This window comes from Carcharhinus amblyrhynchos, chromosome 10 (genome assembly GCF_965287045.1).
Source record: "Carcharhinus amblyrhynchos chromosome 10, sCarAmb.v2.hapA, whole genome shotgun sequence".
In the NCBI taxonomy this organism is placed as follows: domain Eukaryota; kingdom Metazoa; phylum Chordata; class Chondrichthyes; order Carcharhiniformes; family Carcharhinidae; genus Carcharhinus; species Carcharhinus amblyrhynchos.
Genome location: NC_137333.1, coordinates 77,262,980 through 77,277,061, shown reverse-complemented (window position 1 = coordinate 77,277,061; position 14,082 = coordinate 77,262,980). Strand labels below are relative to the sequence as shown.

The 14,082-nt window shown below is 41.8% G+C and overlaps 1 protein-coding gene across 2 annotated transcripts in view; it reads left to right on the top strand.

Moving 5' to 3' along the window:
- The first annotated feature begins 256 nt into the window (after positions 1 to 256).
- Positions 257 to 14,082, top strand: part of LOC145349088 (high affinity cationic amino acid transporter 1-like) — an 85,493-nt gene continuing 71,667 nt past the window's right edge. Inside the window, exon 1 of one of the 2 annotated variants that reach the window (XM_080197416.1) lies at positions 257 to 626. The gene's annotated coding sequence lies outside the window, so the exon portion shown is untranslated. The remainder of the gene's footprint in view (positions 627 to 14,082) is intronic. The other variant, XM_080197418.1, reaches the window with a different exon arrangement.

Sequence of the window (14,082 nt, the reverse complement as noted above, 5' to 3'; positions counted from 1 at the left end):
CCAGTGATGTCTACCTCCCCAGAAAAGAGTAGAACAAAAGAGTTAACATTTAGAGTCCAATATGCCTCTCGCTCATATGTTCAATGAATACAAATTCAGAAAATGGTGACTTGTATATTGCCAGTGATATTTGCAACTTCTGCACCAGCAAGTCACTGTGTATATACACATCAGCGCCAGGCACACAGCTACTGTATCTATAGGATCCTGTTCCTCTTCATCTGAACTGCAAAGCTGATTGTACATCCACCCTACTCTGAGCCGTGTTTGTGTTGGCAATTGAGGGGAGAACTGGAGCAGTCAGGTGTCCAAACATAGGCAACAGTGAAGTAGTGAAATTGGGAGGAATGTATACGTTAAAGCGTTGTACGCGCTAGGCGAGGTCACGCCATTCATTTCATTGCGGAGCCCCGGGAACCGCCTCTCTCTGTGGCTGTGTGTGTATCTCTCCAGCTTAGGCAATGCAACATTTGCTTTAGTTTGTGTGTGTGTGTGTCTCCTTGGGCAGGCTGAAGACTCGCTCGCCGTTGCACTGCAGCTTCTCTGTGTCTTTGAATCCAGGTTGTGCAGAACCGCCCGTGGAGAAGCTACTCTTTGCTGGAGAACCCCTTTCATTTCCTCCCAAGGTACGCAAGCGCCACGTTTTAATTCGACCTTTGTGTGGGTTTCGTTGTAAGCTGGAGGGGCTTTGAGGGTCACTGAATAATGGGGTGGGTTAGGGCTTTATTGAACGGAGGCTTCTCGCCTGCTTTGGGGTTTGGTTGAGTCGCCTTTTGCCTGCGAATGTATGATGTTCCCCCGTTCCCCCCTATCCACGGAGAAGTTGCAATGGCCACATGGTGAAAAACCCAGCACTGGGATGATGCAAGAATCACACCCGATGTAAACAGACGCGGAAACTTCGCCTGTATTCCGAATAGTGTGTGTGTGCTTGCTTACCCTGAGCTGGGGCCGGCTTTCTCACCTCTCTCTTTAAAAACACTAAATTACAATGGCATTTCTGTTTTTTTCCATTTTGGAATAATTCAGAGGCTGCTAGCAGCTTTTGTGTGTTTGGCATTTGCTGCCTTTGCTTGTCGATGACTCACATTCCAAACTGGAGTGGTATCTGCGTACCGTAGGCCAGTCCCGGATCCCATTGGAGTGTTTCTGGTTTGGACCCTTTTGGCACTGAATTAACTTAGAGACCTGTGCATTCTGAATATTGTGCTGAAAGTCAGGTCCTCGGAGCACAACTGTGGGGTGCAGAATGTGTTAATACAGGAAAAGGAGCTAAAATACTGGGTGTAAATCTTTTTATATCGTTCTATTTAAATAAAACCAACAAATTCGTTTTGGTTGCAATTGAGTTACAGTTTGTTAATACTGAACATCTTATTTCTATTTGATTCTAATGTGCAAAAATGAATAAATTCAAGACATCAAAGCAAGTTACGATAGTGTCATAATGTCACACATTGCATATAATATTTTATATTTGGAACTACATTCTATGTTGAAAGCAGATCAGATTACATTTTTCCTTTCCAACAGAGTTTGTGTGTATGTGTATTACATATCATGACATTTGTTACTTGGCCTCAGCCTATACTCATCTGTAGTAGCAATTTTCTAATAGTCATTATGCTGTAACAACTCTAAAACAGCAAGATGAGGTTTGTTCTGACAGTAATTAGGTGTGACTTGCTTTGTATGTTGCCCTAGCTAATGTAGATAAGTGTAATGCAAATCTGCAGCGTGGCACACTGGCCCCAAATGGAATCAGTTCCAGCAGAGCCCTGTCCAAGCCTCTGAAGGACAGCACCAGCTGCCCACATGAAACAGTGGTCTACTTGCAGAAAACTTAGTACCTGACAGCAGTAATGTCAGAAAGGCAATAACACCAGAAAATAATCAAAATTCTGACTACTTTAAGGACGTTCGGTATGGGATTTCCTCATTTGAAAATCAGTCACATGTTGCATCACAGAAATTTATCATCTGGGAATATTTTATTCCTTAATCACATATTTTGTGCTGGCCAATATGAACAATGACAAGTAGTGGAAGTATTCCCATTTCAGATAGTTCCCTATCTCCAAGGTCAGATGCAGAATTATTATTTTATTAGTGTCACAAGTAAGTTTACAGTAACACTACAACTAAATTGCTGTGAAAATCCCCTCGTCGTCACATTCCGGCATCTGCTTCAGTACACTGAGGGAGAATTTGGCATGGCCAATGCACCTAACCAGCACGTCTTTCAGACTGTGGGAGGAAACTGGAGCACCTGGAGGAAACCCATGCAGACACAGGGCAAGTGTGCAGACTCCGCACAGACAGTGACCCAAGCCGGGAATCAAACTGGGCCGCTTGCGCAGTGAGGCAGCAGTGCTAACCACTGTGCCGGCTGTGTAATGTTCACTCTATCTAGCACCCTGTACTATACCAGCATGGTAATCATTTCCCCCACACAACTTCCAGCTGGTGAAGAGTACAGAAAGGGGAACAGTTTTGCTGTATGTCCATACTTCCTCGCAACTGTGTGAAAACTGTCCAAGCTGATTTCACCATGACTCTCAACCAGTAGATTGCGAAAGTTTTCACCCTGTCAATCCAGGTTAGTTTTGAGTTTAGGTCACAGCAGTTAAAATCCCACAAGTTCAACGCTGTAGGGATATTTGACATGGAGAATAAAAAAAACTGGCTGATGGGTAGAAAACATGGTAAAGAGGAGTTACGCCAGGGTCAATGGCAGGACTGAATGCACGCTTTAAAGTTTGGCTTTGGGACAGCAGCTGTTAATTTATAAGTATTGACATGGATTAAAAATCAATATAAATTGTTAAAGTTGGGGGAAATGCCAAACTCAGATGCAGCTTGCCATTTCTAAAATGTGTGGAGGCAGAACAATGTCAGATTAAATTTAATGCAATGTAATCAGACATTATCTGCTGGTACAAGGATTAGTGGAAAAGATAAGTGAAGAACTTGTTTTACACAGTGAGTGGTAATGACCTGGAATTTGCTGTCCTTGAGGCTGCTGGAAATGGAGGCAAGGAAGGATTTCAACAAGAAATTGGAATAGGCACTTGAGGGGGGGAAAATCTTGCAGGGCTACAGAAAAAGAGCTGGGGCCAGGAATTGACTAGGTTGCCCCCACAGAGAGCCAGCATGGACTGAATAGGCCAAATGGGACTCATTCTTTGTCATAATAATGGTATCCCAGGAAATATAAATAACTACTTACGAAGGAAAAATGGATGATGAATGTTCTGTGTATACAGCGTTGAGATAAATCTTGAAAATGTGAGAGCTGTGAGACTTGGGGTGGAATTTTCCAGCCGTGCTTGTCCCAAGGCTGGAAATTCTCGCCAGAGGCCAATGGACATTTGCGTAGCCTCCCTGCCTGCCATAATTTCCATGACAGACAGGAAATTTGCGCACTTAAAATGACTTGATGTCCAATTTGCCTATCAAATGCAAAGTGGCATTCAACAAATCCATTTTAATTTTGCGCTGAATTGCCAAGTCTGTGGAATTAGTGATAAAATTGTGCAGTATGCTGGTCAGGCTACATCTAGAACGTGATGACAAATCCTAGTTGCTGAGACACAAGGGAAAATGCAATGATATAGACTCCCAAGATTAATCTGGAGTGTCAGAGGTCCGAGTACAAGGAAAGACAAGATCAGCCGTTCACAAGGAGCCTAAACAGTGAACAGCTAACTTGAAAAGAACGGCATCTTGAGGATTAACAACTTAAAAGAAACAGCAGCTCACACCAGACGAGGGAAAATGTCCTGGGACTTTCGTTGTCTGGATGGAGTGAAAAGCAGCAGAACCAAAGTGTTGGAATGAGGTAAATTTCTGACTTGAATATTAAGAGCACAATACCCTTTAGCTAAACAAACAGACCCATGAAACTAAAGCGGGGAGAGGAAACCAACTATAAGGATTGGGGGTAAGTTATGTTTCTCTCTCCACAGATGCTGCCAGCCCAGCTGAGTTTATTTAGCATTTTCTGTTTTCATAGGGATTAGGACTTGATAATAAACCCCATAGTAAGAACATCCTTATTGAGTGACAACCATATTGACAAAAAGGGTAATCACTAATTTGGCATGCAAACTAACGAGGTTTATTGGACCATAAAGATTGATATCAAACATTTCCTCAGTCGAGGCATGGCACGAAATGCAAGTTCACAACTTTGTCAGTTTGCCTTTCCTGCCAGGTCACGGAACTCGTGAGGTCTTCCCTTCTGGGTTCTTTGAACCTGGCCTCTTGACTCAGCAGCCTTTGAGATTTTAGCTTAACTTATAAATCCCTTTGCAGTTTTAAAACTTCAACGGATCCTTTTTTCCAACTCTCAGCTTCCAGTCCACCTGAACCGTTGTCTGCTAAGTGTTCTCTGCCACTCACGACAATTCCCTTAGTCCTGGCTATTCTGTGTATGCTGGATCCACAAATCTTAAATACTGGATTCTTACGGCGACGTCTCAACCGACAATGTCCGATGTTAAATGCTAACTTCTTAGCAGTGTCCTACATCTGACAAGTGTTCTCCTATTAAGTGCACTACACTGCAGATTTCCTCCAGCCAAGTCTGTGGAATTAGTGACCAAATTGTGCACTATGCTGGTCAGAACATGATGACAAATCCTAGTTGCTGAGACACAGGGAAACGTGCAAGTGATGGAGCAATGAGAGAGACTCACAGATTAATCTCTAATGTCAGAGGTCCGAGTTGTGAGGAAGGACAAGATCAGCCATTCACAAGGAGCCCAAACAGTGAACAGCTAACTTGAAAAGAACATCATCTTCAGGATTAACAACTTAAAATAAACAGTGGCTCACACCAGATGAGGGAAAATCTCCTGGGACAAATGCTAACCCATGGCAAGTGCAAAGATCTCTGTGCTGCACCCATATTTCTGTAGCTTTGCAGAATGTACTGTATACCTGGAGCAAAGCTAGACTTGCTGAAGCCCAAATGTGCTATAGCTATTACTTTAGTTCAATCAATGTATTTTTTCTTAAAGCTGTATTACAGTATTTGACACTTGAGGGATGCCAACTTTATAACTTAACAAAATTCATGATTCATCCCAATAATACATTTATGTACAACACAATTTGATCATTTAAGCCTTATTGATTACACAAATGTGGTGAAGACGAAAACAAGATTAAGTTTATATAATTTGCATTCAACAGGTACCTACTTTATATAAAAATAATTACAAATTAATTTCAGTTCAGTCTAATCTATCAGATCATTTAATGTGAGATCTTGAGTGATTCTGTTTGTTCCAGATATAAATACTGTGAATTAAGGTGCTGTGATGGGACTGAGATACATAGAAGCAATTCCTAAGACACTGCCTTAAAGCAAGATCCCAACCCAGCATACTTTGGATGCTGGTATTGGAGCGGGGTGGGCGCAATAAGAAGTCTCGCAACACCAGGTTTATTTGGAATCATGAGCTTTTGGAACGCTGCTCCTTCATCAGGTGAGACGAACAGGAGCCAACAGGAAGCAGAGTTAAATGGGTCTTTTTTGTGTTGGTAGGATGCGATGAGTGGAGTGCCCGCATGGATCTCTGCTGGGGCCTCTTACAATTTATAATCAATGACTTGGATAAAGAGACAGGATGTATGTTTGCTAATGTCTCAAAGCTAAGTAACAAAATAAGTTGCAAAGACGCAATTATCAATGTATCAATAATTGCACCCTTTGGCAATTGTTAAGCCAATTGCATTGTTAAAGACAGGTGGTGATCATTGGCTTAACCTCCAAAAGGATATACTTGAACATTTGGGTGTGGGGAAGCAGATTGTTGCCATGCTGAGCTGTTCTGAGAATAAACTTCCTTCAGGTAAAAGACAAGTAAGGTACTATTATTGGAATTAAGATGGTCACAGAGGATGAACATTAAATGTGGATGGTTGGTTGCTGTAAAAGAAGGTTTTTGCCTCTAATTTATAAAAGACAGAATTTACTGTTTCTGAGAAAATTAAGACAAAGGATGGTAGAAGGACTATGCAAAATATCAAGTTTCGATTATCCACCAATTTTCTCACAGGCAGGAGACGTGAGCAATGAAAAACTGAGATGTGGGTACATGTTACTTTGTGACACAAAAAGAAGCAAGGTTTGGCTGTGGCTTTTATCGTTACTGGCAGAGAATATAATAAGGAGTAAAGTGTTTTCAGAATGGAATGTAAATGATTTGGATGACAAAGCGGGATTGGACCTTCTGTTACAGTTCTTGGATAAACTGGTCCTACAGGCTCAGTGGAAGCAAATGAATCTTGGTCAGCCTTTGCTGGATGTAATAGAACAGATGATCTAATCATGGAAGAATATATCAGGGACTTTGACAGATGTTATAAGAAACTGAAGCAATTTGAACTTGACATCCCAGAGTCAGTATTCGTGTTTTGATTGCTTGATTGTGCACGTGTTTTTCTTGTCAACAGACTTTTAGTATTCATAGAAACATTGGCTTCCTAGAATCCTTGCAGTGAAGAAGGAGGCCACTGAGCCCTTTAAGTCTGCATCAGTTCTCTGACAGTATTTTACCCGTGCTCTGGGTTCCACTGCAATGTAAGGGTTCCCGTTTAAACCAAATGATTGTTGCCCTAAAAAATCTTCTAGGAGGACAATCATTTCCAGCTACTTTCGTATTGAATACAGGGAACTCAGTTATAAAGCAAAGAATAGTGAATTCAAAGGTGTCTGAGCTTTGAGATTGACAGAACGTTAAATGTAGATTTCAATACAAAGTTGGGTTTATTTATAAGCTGTCTGAAGGTGGCCATACTTTTATCTAATTTGAGAGTCAAGAGAAAAAGTGGATCTGCGAAGATAACTACAGGTGCTTAAAACCTGAGAAATTCATGGGGAATGGTTATTTAATGCTATTAGTGTATCATTACTCAATGTGAGCCACAGAGAGAGAGAGAGAGAGAATCAAGTGAAATGCATTTTTACTCAACACTGAAAATGATGAGCAGGACAGCCCAGAAGAAAGTATTTTTGTTACTGAGAATTTGAATCCAGTGATGAGTATTTCAATGGCTGATTAATTTAACTGTGTACAGTTTTAGATAGCGATTGCGCATCCATAGTTAAGGGTGGACTGGCTTAACTAATATCTGGTGAAGCAGATTGGCGGAAGGTCAAGGAGTAAAAAAGGTCTACGCGCTTTAGGTTTGGAGATGACAACATTCTAGCATTCTCCAAAAGGATAGTCCCCCCCCTCCTTGCAGGATAGCTGGGATCAGCCTTTTGATCAGCCTGAGATAGCCAAGTTCCGCACACATGAGGACGGCCTCAACCGGGATCTTGGGATCATGTCACACTATCTGAAACCATCACGATTTGCCTGGGCTTACAAAATCTCACTAACTGTCCTGGCTGGAGACAATACACATCTCTTTACCTGTGCTTAACCCTCTCTCCACTCGCATTGTCTATACATTTTAAGATTTGATTACCTGTAAAGACTCGCATTCCAAACATTATCTTGTAAATTGAGTTTGTCTACATATGCCCTGTTTGTGAACACAATTCCCTGACCTGATGAAGGGGCAGTGCTCCAAAAGCTTGTGGCTTGTGCTACCAGATAAACCTGTCGGACTTTAACCCGGTGTTGAGACTGCTTACTGTGATCAGCCTTTTCAACAGTACAGATGTGGATTTCGCGTGTCATTCTTCTATTGCTAAGCAATCTTCAATGAAAAATGCACAGATAACATGAAGAATGACGGAGTGATTGAATTTAGGAAGACTGTGGAGCTACATTTGACTCAGTCTGACTATCACTGCCTGCCATTAGGGGAATCAGCAATTTCTCATCAAAGAATTCACATGTTTTGTTACGTTCTGGGAATAAGAACTTGATGGACAAAGAGAAGGAATTTGGAAGTTAAAAAGTCAGCTGGCACATTTAGTGCCACAAAAACTGGATGCTTTATTGCAAGATGCTGGAGTGCTTGACTAAGAATGTGACAACCTTTTATTGACCAAGTCACAGCTCAGTGTGAAATCTGAATAAAATATAAAACGACACCCACCACCAGCTGTGAGCTTGCCTCAAGCCAGGGAATGTAACGATGCAGTGACAAAGTATGGGACAAAGATAGAGGTTCTTTTTGTTACACTGTATAGATATGGTGACCAGTTTTAACATATCCACTGTAATACATGGCAAGGACAAACAGTCTATTGTCAATGAGGTCATGGAGAAATGAGTGGGAACAGGATTAGGAATACCAACAAAATTCCTGACAGATAATGGTGGGGAATTTGCCACCGAGGAGTTTTGAGATGTGTGGAAATTTGAGCATGGTAGTTATGTGTCGGGGATTAGCAGGGTAAATATATGGGGATATGTAGATAGGGCTTAATTCCTTCTGCACTGTAGGGATTCTATGTACACTGCAGTTGAGAGCCTGTTCCGTAATGGTCTATGTGAAAGAAAAATTTGTTTGTTTTATTAGTGTCAAGTTGGCTTACATTAACACTGCAATGAAGTTACTGTGAAAATCACCTAGTTGCCACACTTGGGCGTCTGTTTGGTTACATTGAGGGAGGATTTACCTTAGCCAGCGCACCTAACCAGCACGTCTTCTGGACTGTTGGAGGATACTTACGCAAGGATATTTTGGCCTTGGAGGGAGTGCAGAGGAGGTTTACTAGGCTGATACCGGAGTTGAGGGGGTTGAGCTATGAGGAGAGGCTGAATAAACTAGGCTTGTACTCGTTAGAGTTTAGAAGAATGAGGGGAGATCTCATTGAGACGTATAAGATGATGAATGGGATGGATAGGATAGAGGTGGAGAGGCTCTTCCCGCTCAGAAAGGACAGTAGGACTAGAGGGCACAGCCTCAAGATTGGGGGGGGGTGGGCGCAGTTTAGAACAGAGTTGAGGAGGAACTTCTTCACTCAAAGGGTGGTGAATCTCTGGAATTCTCTGTCCGTTGAAGTGGTGGAGGCTGCCTCGCTAAATATATTTAAGACGCGGGTTGATAGGTTTTTGATAGGCAAGGGGATTAAGGGTTATGGGGAGAAGGCGGGAAAGTGGAACTGAGCCACTTCAGATCAGCCATGATCTTATTGAATGGCGGGGCAGGCTCGAAGGGCTAGATGACCTACTCCTGCTCCTATTTCTTATGTTCTTATGGAGGAAACCCACACAGATCCAGGGAGAACATGCAGACTCGTGCAGACAGTGATCCAAGCCAGGAATCGAACCCGGGTTCCGGTTGCTGTGAAGCAGCAATGCTAACCACAAACCGTACAGCAATGGATCACGTTAGATCCTATTATGTATTCGTTCTACTCTAAGCTTAATGCCAGTAGTAGGAAAGATGATGGAATTTTCATGCAAAAATGTAACAGTAAAACATGTAGGGTGGAATTTTACCCTCACTGGGGTGGGACTGTCACACATGGCGAGTATTCAAATGTCCATAGACTTCAGAGGAACTGGAAGATCCGGCTGGTGGGAGGGGCTGTAAAATTCTGTCTTGAGAAACTGAAAATATAATAAAAGGGTAATCAGTATGGATTTCATTAAAAGCAAGGTCATACTCTCCTCACTGTTATTCCTTCAACAATTCACCAAGGTTGAGTAAGTATGTGTAATATATTTTTGATTTCTGAATGGGTGAATTAGAATGAACCCTTAAGCTGTACCTATCTTGTCAAAATCAAACATTGAAATCTCTGAATTCCAAGCAAGGAAACAAGGTGCACAGTGTGATTACTGGGAGACCCGATGCAGTTTGAACAAGACAGCAGTTTGTTTTTAAAATGCTCGAAGCATACATGCACATTTCATCAACAGTGGATTTTCCTGTTCAGGGCTTTGTAAGGGGAACTCTGAGAAACATGATGTGTGTGAGTGGTATGTGAAGGATGTCACAAGGGAAGTGACAGTTTGATATTCCTAATCTTTTGCTGTTGACCTTCAAACATAGTTTGATGTTTAAGTCACCGTGTCAGTGGAGGAAGTCCGGGGAGCAGCTACCAAGTGTAGTCGGTACCACTTGTATTTTGGTGGACAGTGTTACAATACTACCATTTAACTTTCCTACTTGTGTTGAAGACCTTCACGAGAGGTATGGTTTGAGCCAAGCTGGAGAAATTGTAACCATGGTATTGACTGTTAAGCCTACATGTGGCTCTGACATCCCCGTGCAGAGTGGCAGATCAAAAGAAGCACCCAGAATGATGTGCTTTGTGCAGTTGACTTAAAAAAAACCCCTTGAGTAAAATGCCATGTTTCTGTGTCTGTTCCCAATCAGTGTATCCTTGCAGAACAAGATCCGTGCTGAGTGCCTTGGGCCTTTCTGGCTCTGTTTCACTGCCTGTGTGTGGCTGCATCGTTTCGTTTGGTGCAGTTTCTGCGCTGTTCGTTGGAAATGCAAATCGTCTTCTCACCGATTTAATTTACATTGTGGTAGTGGGTTCCAGTGCTATGCTCACACACACAAGCCAACGTTGGACCTGAGCCCTGATGTGCGGTTTAGGTGGATCAGCCATGGTAAATTGCCCCTAGTGTCAGGGGGATTAGCAGGGTAAATATGTGGGGTTACGGGGATAGGGCCTGGGTGCGATTGAGCCTGTACAGGCTCAATGAGCAGAATGGCTTCCTTCTACACTGGGAGTTCTCTGATTCTCTTAAGGTTGGAATGGATGGATTGATTAATTTGGTGAATTCTGGTACACTGATGTGACAGTGAAAGCTTGGCGGACTGAATGAATAACTGACCCTTAAGATCCTGAAGGATCAAGTTAAAGGAGATGGATGTAAGTGGGGGTGGGGAGGCAGTTGTTGAAAGACAGTTGTTATGCAGACAACATTTTTGCAGCGTTTAAAGCAGCAAGGTGATTTAATTTTGGAAATCTTTTGAGGCTCAAAACTGAGACTGGTTATCAGTAATGATTTAGTGCAAAATTTGCTTCCGGCTGGGCACGATTGCAATTGGGGGTGGGGGGGGAATCCCTTAACGCACGCTCCAAATGGCTGTCTCCACATCTGATGAAAGGGAGCAGGAACTGGTGGTAATCCTGCAATGGGAATATTTTTTGGAAACCTTTTGTAAATTATTTGACTCATTAACATTTATTCAGAAAGCAAGAACAGATGCAAAATTACAGGTCAGCTTAAAGATATAAATTGGCTGGACCTCAGTACTGAGTTGGTGTTGCGATTATGTGCGTTAATTTGGTGATAAATAGACATGAGCAGTGAGTGATAGGGCCACTACATCAAAAGAACTATCATTGTGTACATCGTGTTTCCAAGTAGAAATTCTTCTCTCTTGATTACTAAGCATCTCTGGTCTTCTGACTTCTAAAGTGCAATTGTCTCTTGGTAGGTCAGGTAAAGGTAGATTTTCTTGGAGAAAGGAGTGGGTCCAAGTGCCATCCCTGTCATGCTTTCCTGGAGCTTCCCCAAGACGCGACTCGTGGATGAGATGCCCATGGTTCCCATGTTCAATTTCTTCTCTTTGTTCTTGACATAATGGTTGGCACTCCTTGAAGCTGGTCTCTTGAGTCATGACATCTTTTGAGATTTTAGTTGAGCCAACTTTGTTCTACATACATCCCTTTTGTAGCTTTAAGACTTCAACTCTTGTGGGTCCTTTTTCTGATTCGTAGCTTCCAATCCCCCCCCCCTTAGCTACACAGTTTGCAGCTACCTGCAAAGTGTTCTCCCTCCCCAGTGGAAACTGCTTTCTACCAATGACTGACTAGACTATACTGCTGGATTTGAAGTAAGTCTCTTCCCTCAAGGCTAAGGGCAAGATTTCCCAGAACACAGAACTCAAGATGGCTGAAGGCATAATCATCAATGTTAGGTATGAACAGGAGGCAATAGCTGGATGACTGAAGAATTCTTGGGTTGTAGGACTGCAGGTTACAGAGACAGTGAGAGGCAAAGGCATGAAAGGATTTAAGGAAAATGATTAGAATTTTAAATTTCAGACTCAACTGTGACCTTATGAAAGTTTGTGCATCTCAACTTAACTTAAATTTTTTCCATTGGGCTTAGTATTTGATCCTTTTTTTTTTTAAAAGTGCTTATTTTCCAAGTTTCCTTTCTTTCCCAATTTTAAATGAATTCACCTCCCTGTTTATTGATTAGTTTTTATTTTGCCCCCAGTTTCTTAATTCCCATTTAGCTTGTCCAATTCACTATTCTCCACAAAAGGAAATGGCTCTGATTATTTTACCCACCCTTGTTCCCATTTGCTTTTAACCCATTTTTCTTCCAGCCAGCCAGTCTGATATTGACGTAGTTCGGCTTCTAACTCATTGTAATTCCTTAACTACTGGAAAATAGTTTGCTTTTGTCGCCCCTGTTTTATTCTACCATGATTTCTTGCCCTAATAAAACATTTTTTTAGTCTTTCTTTGTATTTCCATTTATTTCTACAAAAACTGATTCCAGTTCAATTTACTTATACAAGAACTGATTCCAATAATCTAATTTGTGCAGTTCTGTCTGTACCTATCACATTTTCCAGTTGGCATCTTTATAGGTCTGTATCCTTCCAAATTTTATGCAGGTTGTAAACTCAATTGTCCAATTTGGAATTATCTGTTTTTTTTATCTTGTTAAATGGTGATTTCATCCTTAATTGAAACTTATTTTATTTGCTGTAGATGTGAAGCTAACTGGCCCATGATTACGCTGCTTAGTTTTGCCTTGTTAATTGGCACTATACATTTTTTCTCATTCCCACCCTTCTCATACCTTCTGGCTTCATCAGACGGAGGTCATGCCTAACAAATTTGATTGAATTTTTTGAGGAAGTGACCAGCTGTGTAGACAAGGGTAGCGTGGTCGATTGTTGTAAATATGAATTACAGCAAAGTCTTTGACAAGATTCCGCACGGGAGACTTGTAAAGAAGATAAATCCACATGGGGTACAGGGTAATTTGATAGAGTAGATTCAGAATTGGTTCAGTCGTAGGACACTGAGGGCGATGACAGAAGGATTGGAAGCCAGCGTCCACAGGAATCCGTGTCGGGCCCCTATTATTTGTCATTTATATAAATGATATTGATGATGATGTGGGAGTTAGGATTAGTAAATTTGTGGATGACAAAGATTGGACAGGTGGTTAGCAGTGAGTGTCTTGGGCTACAAAAAGACATAGATGGAATGGTCAAATTGGCAGATAAGTGTTAAATGGAATTTAACCCTAAAGTGTGAGGTGATACACTTTAGAAGGAGTAATTTGACAAGGCAGTTTTCAATGAATGGTAGGACACTAGGAAGTTCTGTGGAACAAAGGGACCTTAGCACATTAGTCCACAGATCTCTGAAAGTGGAAAGGCATGTTAGTAGGATGGTGCAAAAAGCATAAGGGATACTTGCCTCCGAGTGCAGCTGCTGCTTGGGATGGAACATTTAAGTTTATGATAAGACGTTGTGTAAGCTTGTTTTTGTTGGAGCAGAGAAAAGGGTGACCTAATCAAGGTGTGCAAGATTATGAGAGACTTGGACCGAGTGGATAAGGAGCAGCTCTTTCCCCTTAGTTGAAGGGTCAGTCACGGGAGGGCATGTTTAGGAAGAAATGTGAGAAAAATTCTTTACCCAAAGGGTGGTGACAGTCTGGAGTGCGCTGCCTAGGAAGGTGGTAAAGGAGGGGCTGTCTACTTGGATGAACACTGGGTACATCATAACATTCAGGGCAATGGGCCAAGTGCTGGTAGATGGGAATAGGTGGAAGTTCAGGTGTTTCTAATGTGGGTGCAGACTCAGTGGGCTGAAGGGCCTCTACTGCTCTGTATAATTCTTATGATTCACAATTGATAGAACCCAGAATATAATTTCATGGACCTTGAGCATTTCCTCCCTCATCTTCCCCTGGCGTGCCCTGCCTGGTCGCACCCTACTTGATCAGATATCCTGCTGTGTAATGAGACCATTGCTAATTGTGTATATTAAAATTATTCTTCACAGATTTACAAAGCTTCTCCTCCTCTTGTCAATACTACTTGTACAGATACACTTCAGAAATATATTTTTTAAAAATTCATTCAAAAGAATAATTAGTTTGTCTTAATACA